The sequence below is a fragment of the Pezoporus flaviventris genome, unplaced genomic scaffold (genome assembly GCF_033815535.1).
Source record: "Pezoporus flaviventris isolate CSIRO_AGI_PZ_B2104156 unplaced genomic scaffold, CSIRO_AGI_Pfla_v1 ptg000041l, whole genome shotgun sequence".
NCBI classification, from domain to species: Eukaryota; Metazoa; Chordata; class Aves; order Psittaciformes; family Psittacidae; genus Pezoporus; species Pezoporus flaviventris.
In genome coordinates, this window is record NW_026892589.1 from 9,438,257 (window position 1) to 9,453,856 (window position 15,600).

Consider the following 15,600-nt stretch of genomic DNA (forward strand, 5'->3'; position numbering starts at 1 on the left):
AAGTAGCTCACAGTCGGAACAGTTTATGTCTCACACTGGCAAGATGTGCAAAGAGGATGTATGTTGGTGTGCTGTTCCAATTTATAAGAAAATGAGGCACAGAGCACTTAGGTGCCTTGTTCAGTGCCAGACTAAGTTTATTGCAAAACTAACAACACTAGGAGTTTTGTCCAAATTTCCTCAGTTTCAATGATTGGCTTAATTCCTAACAACTTGCTTATTTTTCATTCATAAAATGCTATGAGAAAAATCATAGGCTGAATTACTTTTCACGTGTTTATTTACATTTGGGCACATGTTGTGGCATTAAACAGCAGACAACACTGCAGACTCTTAATTACCCTGGCAGGTGAGCTGACAGTAATTGCAGGAGTTTCCAGAACTGACTCCTGTTTTAAGATCTCCTCCCTTACCCTTTCCTCTGCAGTTGCAGAACACTGTTTTTTCCATTTTTCATTACTGTGACATCTCACTGAAGGCAGAGAAGTGACATTGCAGCTAATGGTGCTCTGAGGATTATCCGGCAGCTGAGAGGCTGATGGCCCCATCGCTCTCTTTCTAGGTGGAACAAGCTTCCAGAACTGTAGGAGAAAAAAGTCTCATGCATATCCAAGAGGCAGTGGGAGGTCTGCTCTCCTGTTTGCACCACAAATGGGTACACCACCTTTTGGGGGAAGAGATGAGCGAGAAGAGAATATACTTTTGAAATTTACTGCCCAGGTGCAAAATGAATGGGAAAAACATGGAATGCAAAATGAATTTTCTCATAACAGCTGTAGGGAAAGAATACACCTGCTGATGAATGCTCTTGTTTTGGAAGTGCAACGTTCCTTGTCAGCCCTGTGTTTTCAGCTCTCAAAAGCTCAAGAGAATTGCTGTGAATGATGTGCTCAGGATTTTTAGGAGCTATGCTCTTCCTAACATTTGCTTCTCTTCCTTATGTTGTGTGAGGTAAGATGCACACGTTATTTCAACCTCAAGAAAAATAGGCCACCTCATTTTAGCATTTCAAAACTAGATGAAAAGGAGATAGTTTAGATACTCTTTTAAGGCACACACATTAAAGATTCTCCTGAGATAATGAATCTGTCAGTGTTTTCATAGGTGGATGTAGAACATTATCTTTGTACAAGAAACTTTCAAAAGAAAAACAGAACAGTCTTCTTAAAATTAAAACAAAATTGTCAGCTAGAATCTCTACATACAGATGAGCCCATTGCTCTAAATGCAGCACAGGCTCATCCTAACCTGGGTCTTTCCTGTGAGGGTCCTGGCACACAGCCTTCAAGACCCTCACTGAGGCAATAGTCAACTGCAGGGGGGTCAAAGGTCACAGGTCACTGCTGTCTTGGATGGGGTGAAGCCTGAAAGAGTGTGGGGAGCTCCTCAGTCCCATCATTTGTTGAATAAGGAAAAGTCCTGACGTGCCCAAATACTCCAGGCAGAGAATGAAAAGGGCTGCTTCAACTAAGCTGAATTTACATGTGCTTTTCCTGCGCTCTGAAGATATTTCAACTTAAAAAAAACAGATTAAAATGAATGAAACAAAGTTCAGTTTTTTAGTTGGGATCAATCTGTCTATATGGTCTTTTGTTCTATATGAACAAAATGTTCATGTCCTCTTAAACACCGACAACCAAATCCTGCCTCTGGTGAGGAATCACTCTGACCTCACGCTGCAGCCTGCACAGGTGAGATAAAGAAGCTTGCAGCAAAGAGTTTGCATTTTATTTCTTTTTGAACTGAAGTAGAAAGTCTTCCTTTTGTGGAAATAAGTTTCTGAGACATCTGGGCTGCTGAGCCCTTTCTCAAGGACTAGAGGTCTCTACTGTGGGAGCAGGCATGAAGGTTTGGCACTGCACCATAGGGCAGAAAGTACAGTTAGTGAGATAAATTGTTTAAAACTATTAAAATTAGGTTGTTGTTTTGTTTTTTTATTTTGCAGGATATTGGAACTTACTCCATTTAGAAAATCTCTGGAAAATGGAAGAGTGAATTCACAGTAAAGGTAAGAAAGCTTGGCCATGATGTTAGTAAGAAAAACAAGTCTGTGTTTTCCAATCACAATTAAGAAATCCTGATGCTTGTGTGATTTTGAGCACTGGAAAATAAGGTGTAATCTTGCACTGGAAAGCTTGTGGGCTTGTTAAGGAAGTAATTTCTATCTTACTAAATTTGCAAAACTGAGAAATTGTGCAGTACAAGCTTGCCTTATTCAGTAGGTTAAAGTATGTAACTTTACTCCTGGTTAAAGCCATGGGATAGGCAGCATGCATTGTTTTGTTTCATTTGTTAAGATTATTAATGACCAATATGTAGGCATACTAGATTGCAGGCTTGTTTTGCACTTCAGCCAACGTCAAATGCATTTTCCATGTGCTGAGATGCTGCGGTTGAGAGAGTGGGACCCATGAGCTGCTGCCATTTTTTATTCCCTGAATTGGTGGGAGTCACCCAGAGTAGCAGTGGGGAAATTTTTAGGCACATTTCTATGTGTTTTTACTGGATAAGAGTGTACCAAGAGTATATCTTAGCTAAAGAGATGTGCTTCGGTTTAATCAATAGATAGATAACATGGAAACTTTTACTGAGCTGACTGTATCTATGAAGAAGCCAGAGCATATGTGCAGTGCTGCACAGGCAGGGAATTGTAAGCATAGACCACTGAAGTTGGGATCCTTTCTTAGTTATGCTTTCTTTTTTACTTCATTATGCTTTCTTTCACTGCTGTTGCCTTTTACAGTGTTTTGTGGGATGTGAAAATCATGAAATTCAGGCTCAAGTGGCCATTTCATTGAGAATTTAAATCCGTACTGTTGAGCTGCCTATCCTAACGCCCTGTTCATGCCACAGTGTTGCCAATGGGCAAGCATGGAACTGCTGGGAACAGTGTTGTAGTGTCCTATAAAGCAGAGGACCTGTAAAGATGCATTTCATTTTTAATGGGATGTCAATCTGTGAATTTGTGGATGTCTCTGATAATCTCATCCTTGTTCATTTGGGAAATCTGCCAAAATCTATGGCCAGTTGCCTCCCCTGGGATTACTGTCATTGGTTTTGTTTGAAGGGATATGGAATGGGATGGGTATTTCCAAACACCTGCCAAACAGGGCTGACGTGGAGGAGACACCCCAGAAAAGTCACATTTTCAGGACTTAGTTTTGAAAGAATTAGGCTCTAGAACATGGAGATTTTCTGAAGACTGAATTTGCAAATCCTGTAGTATCACCTTGAAGTGATATTTTATGCCGTGACATTTGTTGCTGCTCTAGCTTTCCCAGTGACTGTATAAATTGCTTTTGCAAGCAGAAATTTATTGCATATACACAATGCAGCTCTCTTGATTTTGCACCTCCATCACTCCCTCAACTCCTCCCCAAAACAGCTGTTGCTATAAAGTGATATGTCATTTGTTCTTGAACTTTTCTTAATGATTGTGATGGCATTTCTGATATTTCTTAGAGGCAAGTGCAGCAGGTGCTCTTTCACTAAGTCAATCAAATACATTTTACCACACCAAAAAAATCCAGCTATGAATTCGTAATTGTTGTTGCTTCCCTTGTTCAGCGGCAGAGCCAGTCATTCTGGTCAGTCTGTTCCCCACTCCTAAATCCCAGGATCCTAGTGGGTTTTGTTGTGCATGGTGAGCAAGTATCTCGAGACTTGAACAATTTTGGTAGACTAAGTTGTCAGGAGACATTTTACTTTATTTCTGTGTTCTGTTTTAAATTCTCCTCCTTGAGTAGCCTTTATGCAGACACAACATACTCAACCCAGATGGATTTTCTATGAGGCATATTTGGGTTTCCTTTCTGCTATAGCTTACTTAAGGTGAGATCTGTCATTCTGCTGCATCTGTTGTGGTTTTTTGCTGTTTTTCTGATTCTTCTTGAACAGATCCATAGAAAAGGATTCAGGTAAATTTCCTCCCAGCTTTATTTTCTTTTGCCTTCTACTGAAGCAGTGAAACAAAATTAAAATGTCTTATACATGATTTCTACCTTAGACAGAGCTCAAGTAAGATGTTAGAGGCCGTATTTTCTTTGACCTTGGCCCTGCCCTTTCTTCACCATTCACATCTTATGAAAAATGCTGTACTCCAAACCAGTACTAATTTTTTCATTAATCACAACACCAATTATATGAAGTTTGTTTTTAATATCATAGCTTAGCCTCTCCATAATTTTCCTTATGCTTTTGAAAAATCAGAATTGTTCTTATCGGTCACTCTACTTTTACACATGTAGCTTCTGTGAAAATATATGCAGTCATCTGTTTTAAAGAACAAAATAACAACTCTGTCTCTGCAGAATATTCATAAATATTCAGACCTTATGCTTCTGCCATGATGTGCTGAATTAGTCATGGGTCATTAAGTCAGGGTTTGAGGAGCTGCACATGTTTGGACATGGAGTTTTAATTTGATCCATTATAGTAATTTAAGCCATCCTTGAAACTGTGATCTGGATCCATATCTAAATTCTGAAAATGTTACAGTCCCATCAATGCTAAAGTTATTAAATGAGACACATTTGGGTGTTTGAGATGCCTGTCGGTTGCAACTGCCGCTACGAAGCATTAACATCGTGATATCTTTTCCATGAGCCATTTATAAAACAACCACAGCCATAAGCATCATGCTCAGGGACAACCAGAAAGCCAGTCACAGAACAGTATTTAATAGCTGTGTGTTTAATTTTGTGTATTAATTACCACAAAAGCGTTGCTGAAATTAATGTCTGTTGCTAAGGCAAACCCCAGAAGTTGTGCAGTTTAAACTGATTCAAGTAAGCTTAGGAGTAGCCTGTGGGAAATGCAGCAGCTGTTACTAAAATTGTTTCAGTTTTGAGAAGGGGCCTTTGAAGTCTCAGAGATACGACTTTAATATATCTGAGGAAAAATAATTACAGGGAGCAGTGATTTCCAGCTTTGTTTTAGCATACTTGTGAAGCATCAAGTCTGTACAGTCATCTAGATCTTCCCAAATTAAATCAGATACTAAAATGTCTGGAGTCGGAGAAGACCATCAGTTATTACATTGTCTCTGGGGAAAGGAGTGTCTGGTAGAAGATTCTTACTTCATTTGGCTGCTGCTGATTCATCCAGGTGATGTTATTTGAATTTACACTGGAATTGAACCTGGAACTGCAACAATAAAATGTTTGCTCAAAAAAAGGGAGAAAGTACGTGGAAAATTGTATTTTATGACAATGAGACAAATGCCTATAACTGAAATTGTTGCAGGAAATATAAGCTTTTAGAAAAGAGAAAAAGAGAGAAGATACTGAATTGGATCTTGAATCTTTTAAACTTAAAATTCTAAACAACAACCCTGAGAATTTATGACTGCATCATTTTGCATATCTCAAACCAGCGTTTCCTTGTCCCACAAATAGAAACTTTATTTGGTATTGATTAGTCTTTTCTATTTCTCAGTGACTCAGATTCCTTGTTTATATCTACATCTATCTAGCTGTCTCAGGACATGTAGTTTCATTCTTGAAAGTGCAGGTAAGTTCACTTGCAAATATCACAGTGGAATTTAGAAAGTGATGTTTACCCATGTCAGCCATGCAAAAGCACTCAGGACTGGCTATCTCTATGTTCAATGAAGTCAGTGGTAAAAACCCCCCACAAAATACATTCTGTAAGATCTTGATGGGCTTGTAATTTATGTCAATATATGATCTGTTTTAGTGATGAGTTTATGGATGTTGGAAAATTAGGATAAGTTCAGACCTATGATTCATGCATAAAATGCATGGTGTAAGTGCAAGAGGCCTCAAGGAAGGAAACCGCAAAGTATCCTTCCGTGTTCACAAATGAGTGATGTTATCTTGCTTTTCAATTTCTTCAACTATCCTGATTAAGTTTTGACAATTCAATTGATAAAAGAAAATTGCTCTGTTTTAAATTTGCTGTTTAGCCTTTGTTCACTGAGGATATTAAAAAGAAGCTAGCTGTGTTGCAGCATTCAATCTTCAGCATTAAGAGTATTAGTATGTTTCTTTGGTCAAAGTTGTGCTGTAGTGAGTGTCACGCCAATGTTTCTCATGTGTTCGTTGTACTCTGATGAATGAAAGTGCTATGGCAACTTTATATCAGAGAAGACTAGAGCTGTTGCCTGTATCTACACATAGTAAGATGCATAAAGGTGTTCTTTCATGCCCACTCTTCAATGTTGAGTCTGGACAGAGCTTTGCCTTTCTTTTTTCTATGGGCTTTATTCCGTGAGACTTGATTCAGTTGTTCCTGGTTACTGAGATAACTGTTCAGATGATTGTTCAGATTATTCATATAGCCTAAAACCAGAATCTGGACTGCTTTCATCCCTTTTCTGAGGGGTCTTAGAGGAGCACTCCGAAAAATGGGTCACATCTCAGAAGATACTTAATGAGGCAGATATTGACCCAGTCCAGGGGGAAAAAAAATAAACAAAAAAATGGAACCCAAAGCAGCCATCCAAAAGAGAACATTCTCCAGTCAGTATTAGAAGCAAACCTTTCTTCTCCTTATACCAACTGTTAAATAATCCGTCACTCACGTTAAATAGTAAATTAGCTTCTAGCAACGCCATCAGTAAGGTACAGCAGTTTCACTATTTTCAAAATATGAACAAATCCATACATCCAAGAATTTTGGTAGATTGGAGGTTTAAAAAATTGAAAATGAAATTGTTGCCTAAAATTGAATTTCTGCATTATAATAAAGAAAAACTTCATTGATAACATATGTCTCAAATCTTTAAATGGTCAGTGAGCAATACCGATCAATTGCAAGGTGTGAGGACTGTGAGTGGAGTGATGTATGTATTCATGCAGTGGAGGAGAGGGTTTCTGCAGTAACGGCCTCAGAAATAAACCTTGCAAAAGCTCTACAGTGCATAATTTTACATTTAAATAATTAATTCTGAGACTGGCACCATGGAGAAGCAGCTGTTTCATCCATCTAACCCCCATGATCTGATTGTGTGATCATAAATCAGCATTCCCATCATTACCTATTTCCCAGGTAACAACTGGTTACAAAAAGATCAATCTTTTGCTGGAAATACTTTCACTTAAATGATTCATAGGATCCTGTTTATTATGAGGAAATGTTTACATGCATTTGTACAATTCATTTTGATTCATTGACTTTAATTTAGATTCAGAATGAAAATAAATGCTGGAATGAGCTGCAGAGGAGATGTTCCATTTTCTGGCCAGCCCTAGGGTTGCCGTCAGTTATTCACAGTGATGATTTATAACTTCTGGTAAATTTTTCTTACAATGCACTACAAATTTGATGGAGGTACCTGCAGTAAATAGAATGTGAAAGCAGCAGGCCCATTATGTGATTTCCCAGGAATGACACAAGAGCAAGCTGCAAACGAGCAGCCATGGACTCAACTGACACATGGCATGACCTCAGCTCAGACACAACAGTTAACAGATTTTAAGAGAGTAAGTCTTGATCACTCCAACTGAGTAGCTGGGTTCTGTTTAACATTATAATGGATTTACAGTCACCAGTGGGCTGGGAGGGGAAGGGATAGGATATGTACTGGCATATACATAACACAGAGCTTAGAACGAGGCACCTGTAGGGCAGGACAGTCAGGAGTAGTTTCCCAGAGCATGTAACACTGGAGCAGCATAAAGTTGTAGTCCAAGGCCTTTAACTGGTCTGTTGCTAAGTACTCATGGAGCAGAGAGGCTCATCAGGTCAGATAGCGTGGATTTTTTAGGGAAAGGGTGGGTTTCCTAATGCAAATTGTGATAGCAGTGGCATTTGTAAGGGGTGAGTGTTTTCTGGGCTTGGACACTGCTGTAGTATTTTAAGGTATGAAAGACATTCCAGGCAGCATTTGTCTATGATGTAGCTGCAGCCCCCAAGTGACTTTCTAAAAAGATTTTGTTCAGCACAGTTTCCTCTGCTTATACAACAACTCTCTTCCACTTAACATGGATCCTCAGACTGTGCCTTTTCAAGATGGGGTTAAATATACAGAAAGAAACATAGCAGTCAGAGACAAAATAAACATTAAAGTTTTCTCACAGTCTAAATAGGACTCAATTCATTGTTCCAATAACATCCCAGTTCTTGAAATTAAATTGTCTGAATGAGGTCCATCAGGGAGATTCAAAGGCATTTCGGCGTTTTGCTCCTACTGAGTTAGCCACCTGAATATCCTAAAAAAGCTGACCCCCTCTTCAAAGAAAGGAGCTTCATTAAGCTCTAAATGCAATATGCAAATTGCCTTTATAATCTCTTCCTTTTTACTGACTGCTTTTGCATAATGTAACAACAGGGCTTTGAGATTCATGCTGTGCTGTTTCTGTTGGGCAATCCATATACGTACCCACATTGCAGAAGAGTGATAAAGCTTTCTCTTTCCTCGTGTAAGATCAGATCATTTAAGCAGCCACTGCCTGTCTTGTGAGGGGAAAAGGCAGTGTAGTCATAGTTTTGAATAAGAAATTACTCAGATTTTTTCCTTCCATCCACAAGATGCAACTAGAGCATATCAAGTAAAAGATTCTCTTAGGAGAAAGAGTTAATAGCCATTTTGTCACAAAATGAAGTTTTAAAGTTAGTGATGTTTACAAAAAAGTTTATTTTAGCATAAACATTTTGAAATAAACTGTATGCAAATAAATGATCCTTTGGTTAAGGTTCATTTTCAGGAGCCTTTTTTAGGTCTTTCAGAACTAATGAATTACTGCCAAAAAGGCTAACATGCAGAAATAAAAAGGCATTTATATTCTGTATCAGGCTTTCCAAAGTCCACTGAAGTCAGTGGGGAGCAGCTACCCTGCTTCAGTGAACAGTATTTCAGATCTGAATGGAGAGCAGGCTTGGGAGAAAGGATTTCCTGTTTCTTTAAATGGGATCAATTTAATCCCTTCCCCACCACTCCCTTCTTGCTTTATAGGGGCCATTTGAGCTCAGTCCCAGGCAGTTTTGTCTCCACTGAAGCAATCTGTAGAGCAATTCATGAGTTACTCCTAAGAGGTAATCAGTTGGTTTTAAGATATTTGCAAGTTTCCTTTGGTGTATTCTGGCTTCCCATTCTTGCACTGTTCTTAACCACGGTTGTGCTAGGGTGAATTAAACTAAAAAGGTGATTCCATCTCAGCTGACTGTTGGTTACCAAAAGGTTCTCACTTGCTTGGGTATTGTTTACATCAGCTTTTCCATATTTTATAGACATGGGATATAAATGTGCAAGGTTAGTGTGATGTGGCTCCTGCTGTATACTCTTACAATACAATCAGGTGATCAGCAGGTATATTATGCAGAACACTCTCTACCAGAATAAAGCCGTAATTGAAATGGACATTGATGTCACTGAACAATTTATCTTCCTTAAAAGGGTTTTGCTTTACAAAAGAAGCTAATTTAGTCTGGGAAATTAAATTGACAGCCATGTGGGAACATTTGTCTAATTCACTTACAGAGTTGTATCATTAACCATGATTGTTTGATCAATATTTACAAAACAGTAGAATTTACTCTGTTGACAGATGTCAGAGTTCCTCTCCTCATTATGGAAAGTAGATTCTTTGTGGGTGACCTGCAACAACATCTACCTCCCTAGGGACGCAAAATGCTGATATGGTATTAATAGTGGATTTTGAAATGCACGATGCAGTCTTCTACAGTCTTTTAGTAGGCAGCTAAAACCAGGAAGAACTCTTCCTAAATCCATAATATTAGTATGGATACAAGATACAGAGGGTTTGTATCCTTACAGCATTGGATAAAACCTGGAGGATGCCCAACCTACTACATCTAACAGAAAAAAACAGCTATATATTTACTTCTATTCTCTGGTTACATGTGGATAGTAGCAAAGAGAGTGCTTCAGAGAAGGAACTACTTCTGCAATGACGTGTATTGCTAAGACTGTCCTCCCTCTTTAATTGTGCCATATTATTAGTCTTGTATCAGTTTTACTCTGCTTCCATCATGTCCATTTTGCTGCTTCAATTTGTAGAAACTGTTGTGAAATCCCTGTGGAAGCTTAACACACAGGACAGATGTATTGTAGACAAGTACAAGCAATTACTCAGGTTAAAAAAATCCTACATGGTTATACTTAAATAATACAGAAAATATTTTTCTCTTCACCTTCAGAGCTTTCATTTAATTAAAGCTTTCCTTCATTCCTACAATTTATGTCATCATGTATTCGTCTGTACCTGCTGTGAATCATGACTATAAATCACTTCAAATGGCTTAACTGATCTCTGATCAGCATTCTCCTGGTTTTGGGAGAATCCTTTTTTATGAAGTGGCTAAAGTACAGAGAAACTTCATCTGTTCCTCCCTTCTCAAACAAAATTCACTTAATAAGAAACTTTCTTTTTATCACAGCTTTAGGAAGTTCTTTATCACTATCAACACTTTGGAATCTGGGTGCTGCCAAGAGATGGTGAGTACTGTATATTTCACCAGTAATCTCTTATTTTGTCAAATAACTTTATGTACAGGAGTTTTGAATACTTGCTACTAAAAATGTCTGTATTCATGGTGGAGTCTGCGATGCCACAGTTGGTACCTGTATTTGGATTCGGATGTGGCCATCCAGAGGAAGGAGCTTTGTTTGCTTCTGTGACAGAAGGTCAGACAGAAAAGGTTGTCTCTGTTTCACTTGGTAAAAATCAGTATTGTTCCACTGAAGTGATTAGAACAATGATGATTTGGGGGCAGAGCGGTATACTTCTGTTTATCAAACAGCCTGATAGAAGAGAGAGCCCTGTTCAGACAACATGGGTTGGTTTTTTTTCTGTGAATCCTGCCTGTGTTCACTACTCTGTTTTTTAGCTTTCAAGTCAGTGGCTCAGACTTCACTGAATTAGCATGTGTGTAAAACTGGAGAAGTTTCTTTTGACATGGAAATTATTCCTGGTTTTCCCTGGCTACACTGGCATCAAATTTTTAGTCCTTGTTTCTTACAATGTTTGGGGCATCTTCTCTCTCCCTCTTCTCTTTCCCTCCCCCCCCTTTTAAGAAGGGATTTTCTTCTTATAAACTTTTCTGTGTCTTGGCCTGGTTTAAAAAGAGGTGCAGTTACTTCTGAATGACAAGCCACACAGGAACAGTTTTCTCCATTTTCCTTTTTTTCCTCACTTGACTTGCCTTTTGCAGTTAAAATAATATATTTTCCACTTACATAACTTTATGTTCTTCTTAAACCAACATGTACAAATACATAAAACACAAGTAACTTGGCTAGCTTTCATTGACATTTAAAACCAGAAGCGTGACTGCATTAGGTAAAATATGTCTTTCTTTTCACTGTATTTCATTTTATTGCTTTTTTCTGTCATTGTAAATATTTTTTTAAAAGTCTATACTAATTTACTGACCAAATATTATGGTGCTTTGAGATGCCTGACTATCACAGTAGCTGTAATATGTCTCCTATGAAGAGTTACACTGATTTATGTGAGCTATTGGTCTCTCTTGGGAGAGGGGAGAAGGGATAGATTGTGCTTTTGAATGGTATACGGTGATTTAGCTGATACCTGATCCCTGCCACGGCATTCACTGAGTATTTATCATGTAAATAGTAAGTGTCAGGTCTAATACAAGTATTCCGTTGTATGCAAGGTGTGCCTGCCCTCTGCTCCAACTGCCTCTTTCTAATTAGTAAGTGAGAAGGTGAAGTGGAGCCAGGTTTCTGCCTGTTATTCATACTGTCGTGCTCAGCTGTTTCAGATCAGGAATTGAAAGCATAACTACTCTTTGCAGCCTGTTGAATCTAAGGACAGGATATCATGCCTAGCATGAAGGTGATCCTTTAATTCTGTTAACTAAGAAGTCAGCTAAAATCTAGTCTTTCATGTCTTTTGGGTTAAGTCATTCAGATTTCTCGAGTCAGTTGTTATGTAAGAATGCAACCGGTTTGTGCAGTCCCCTAGGTAATGGGTTACTGCATACTTGAACGTGGGACTAAAGCTGTCAAATCGGTGCTTTTGAAATGTGTATTTCTTTGATTTCCTTCTATTCTTTGGTCCTGCCTGGAAAGCAGGAAAATAGAGACAGACGTGGTGATAGATTTGACAGCTGACCTATTACACTCCAAGAAAACGATACTATGATGGACCTTCTCTAAAAAGAATTCAGAAGGTATTAATGTCACTCTCAATCTAACAAATGTTTGACCTTTATTATGGTCTTACAGAAATGATAGCTGCTCATGCTCACTCTTCAATTTTAAATGCATGCTAAAAAACCTTTAAATGTGGAAAGCCCACAGATTGAAGGCAAGTTCAAGAAATTGCTTCTGACTTCAGGCGTTTTAATTTATGAATGACAGAATAAGCTGGCTCATGCTGAAGGTGGCAATCTAAGGAACTGTTTCATAGAGCTACATAGGCAGCTTTCCCTTCTTTGTGAAGCTGTGTTACATGATTCTACAGATTTTCATAGGTGTACTATGAAACCAGAAGTTTAATCCCATTTTGTAAGTGATTAGGGCCAAAGTGTATTCCCAGGAAATTAAATGAGAATTCTCTGATGGAGTTCAAAAGAATTGGGAATTATCATCTGTCTAATATCTTTCAGAATAATTTATTAAAACTCTTCCAGTTTTTCCATTATTGCATTGCCAATTCTGCTATTGCAAATTTGTGCATTGGGTTTCGGACTCTGGGGCAGAGGGGAAAAGCAGCTAAATAATGACTGAAATTCCAGTTATGTTAGCTTTATGCTTAATTCACATTGCTCCTAAAAGTAATTCAGTGCACAAGTTCATGTCGAGTGAGAGGAAATGGCCCTTGAGTTACAATAACCGTAACTTCAGCACAGCTGTGAAGATTGTAAATAATAATGTGTTTTCCCTCTTGATCACCAAAAGGACTTGCATGATTTCAGCACTGATCTGCATTTCCTTTCATCTTGGGCTACTCAGTTTTGGAGTAGTCTTGATTCCTTAGTGGATTAAAATGTACAGTGAGATTTGCCACATTTGTACTTGTATCAAGGCAAGCCGTAGTGCCACTTCATGCTAAGTCTTGCATTGATTTCAGAGTGAATAGTGGATGGTGATTAATACAGTGATTTTCAATCAATTATTTATTGATTAATTGTTCTTAATCTGTAGGTGGAAATAATGCCAAGTGGTAGGCTAACTTCCTATGCCCACTAGAAGAGGCTGTATAAGCACTGCTCAGCAGTAATGAAAACATCCCTGGGCTATCAGCTCTGCTTCCAGCACAAAACCATGCTGGCTACTCTGAAGAAACTAAACTTTATCCCAGCTGATAGGCCTGGAGTAGGACTGGGGAGAGATTTGACTACAATTTAATTCTTGAACCATAGGACAACCGCTTCAAGAATTGGAGTACACAGCACATGTCACTAGTGGACCAGTCTGATTGATTGTGGCCATCTCCAGAACACTTCCTTGGTCTAGTCCTGCATCCATGGAGATATACAAGATAAATACTTCTATATGAAGTTTACATTTGTACCCAGAACCATCTGTGGAAGTAAACTGGGTATATTAAAACAAGCCAGAGTACAGTACAGTTAGGTAGTAGGTGATATGTCTGAACCATAGTAAGCTCCAAGTGCTTGTTCATTTAACCAGTAAAATTGCATCCACACTAGAAAGATTTCACAGTTTTAATTATGGTTTTGGATTAATTAAAGCAGTAAAACTTTCTAATGTAGATGAGCCCTTGTTCATCTCATTTCTTTGCTTCCAGCATGCAGCCTATTGGATTTGCAGTGGAATTTAGATGCCCTTATTTTATCATTTTACATAGAGCTTAGGGCTCATAATGACTTCATCCAGTCTTGTGTTAACTCTTGCCTTGCTATTTTCACTTCATGACTGCACGCTTATTATAAATCAGCTCACACTATAGCTTCTCTTGCAATCACATTTTCTTGGGTTCTGTGGCTTTCAGGCATGGAGGGGTTTTATTAGCAAATTTGGTACAGTACAATCAGCATGACACTTGAAATGGTCTTACTTATCCTCTGATTATGACCCCTAGATGGCTGCTATGCACACAGGTGCTCAGATACCTCTTCTGCAGTAACAGGATTTGCATTCTGTCCACACCAGCAGTTTTACTGAGGCGATGAATATGATGGATGGTCCTTACATGTAGGGCCAGTGGTGTCAGCATATTTATACAGCTTCTGGGTTTCAGTCTTTTTTTTTCTTTCCCCATTTGGCCCACATAGGGAGGTTCTGAAAAAGATAACAAGGGTCAGGTAGATCAAAGGTGAGAGTGCAAGATAGAGAAGAACAGTAATCTATGCTGTATATGTGAGGAGGTACTAGTAAAGGTATATGAAGTGGTAATGTATTGTGTATTTGCTTATCTTCAGTGGGCTGCTGTTTTCCATGTTTACCATCATACTTAAAGGCCCTGTCCAATTAGGAATATGGGAAACAACATTTTTGCTTCACCCTATTGTATCAATGAGTAGCATAAAATAATTGTTCAGGTCACGGCCTGGTACTGAAGCAGTCTCTGTGCCTCTCTGGAAAGGCTTCCCATTTCCATAAGAGGCAGGCACTGGAGTTGGAATGGCAATCCCAAGAGTTCAAAGTTTATGATTAAGGTCTACAACTGGATTAAAATCAAAAAATCTTAAAATGCATAATTCTCTTTTGCTTGGACCTTTGGGACACATATTTTGCTACTTTTAAGTATTTTCTCTAGCATCATGAAAACTTTCCTTTCTTTAAAAAGGAAAGTTAATATTTTCATAAAATACTCTACTTGGAGACTCAGTAAATTACATGAGGCTTCCTCTTCGGTCACAAAACTGTGCAAATTATTGAAGCATTAAAATAGTTTTAAAAATCTGAACAGTAGTACTGTGAAGTACTACCAGTCACAGTAAGTATTTCTACATTTTAATGGTACAGACAGCTAGTTTGCAACCTGAAATCACTGGCCTAGCTGTATGCTTGCTTTTGTGCTGTGTGTCAGTGGAAGAGTGAAACACAACTCTGCCCTCTGTTAACGTGCTTGTACTAAAAACCTGTGGACTTCTTCAGAATGATATAATATGCATGTGCTGGTTCCTGCTATTAGTTCCTGAGGCTATACTGAGACACTGAAGTGTTTAATGTGTGCATATGTTTGTCTGAGACTTGCTGAGAAATAAATGAGTAGTTTTGATCCTGGATGGTTATAGACCTTCACAGGGAAGTACTGTAGCCTTAATTTATGTTATGTTCATAGTTTAGTAACAGTTGCTGATTGTCACTCAGTAAAAATGAAAGGGAAAATAGAATTTAAATCATGTATTGATTATTAAAAAAAAAAAAACAACAGCCAACCAAACTCTAAAAAATCAACACCACCAGCAGCAAACCCCTCTCCCTTGTAAATATGTTTGGATTTAAAAGACAGTGCATTAATTATTTATCCATCTATGCCTCACCAGACCCAGGAGAATCATAACTGATTTGCAGGATACAGCAGCTCAGGCCTTTTGCATCCTTGGGGAGCACCACAGATTTCTCCCAGGGAAAGAAGCAATCACAGGAAGCACTCAGAGGCAAAGTCAAGCCTGTGAGCAGGCGAGTGAACCCAAACCATATTCAGGTTTTTGTTCTAAATGGGCTCTCTCGGTTAG

At 38.5% G+C, this 15,600-nt stretch overlaps 1 long non-coding RNA gene across 1 annotated transcript; it reads left to right on the forward strand.

The window, feature by feature from the left end:
• The first annotated feature begins 1,930 nt into the window (after window positions 1-1,930).
• LOC133275631 (uncharacterized) lies at window positions 1,931-14,447 on the forward strand. Its single transcript, XR_009745640.1, has 3 exons — window positions 1,931-2,008; window positions 10,363-10,420; window positions 14,338-14,447. It is a non-coding gene; the product is annotated as an uncharacterized LOC133275631 (long non-coding RNA).
• The last annotated feature ends 1,153 nt before the right edge of the window (window positions 14,448-15,600 follow it).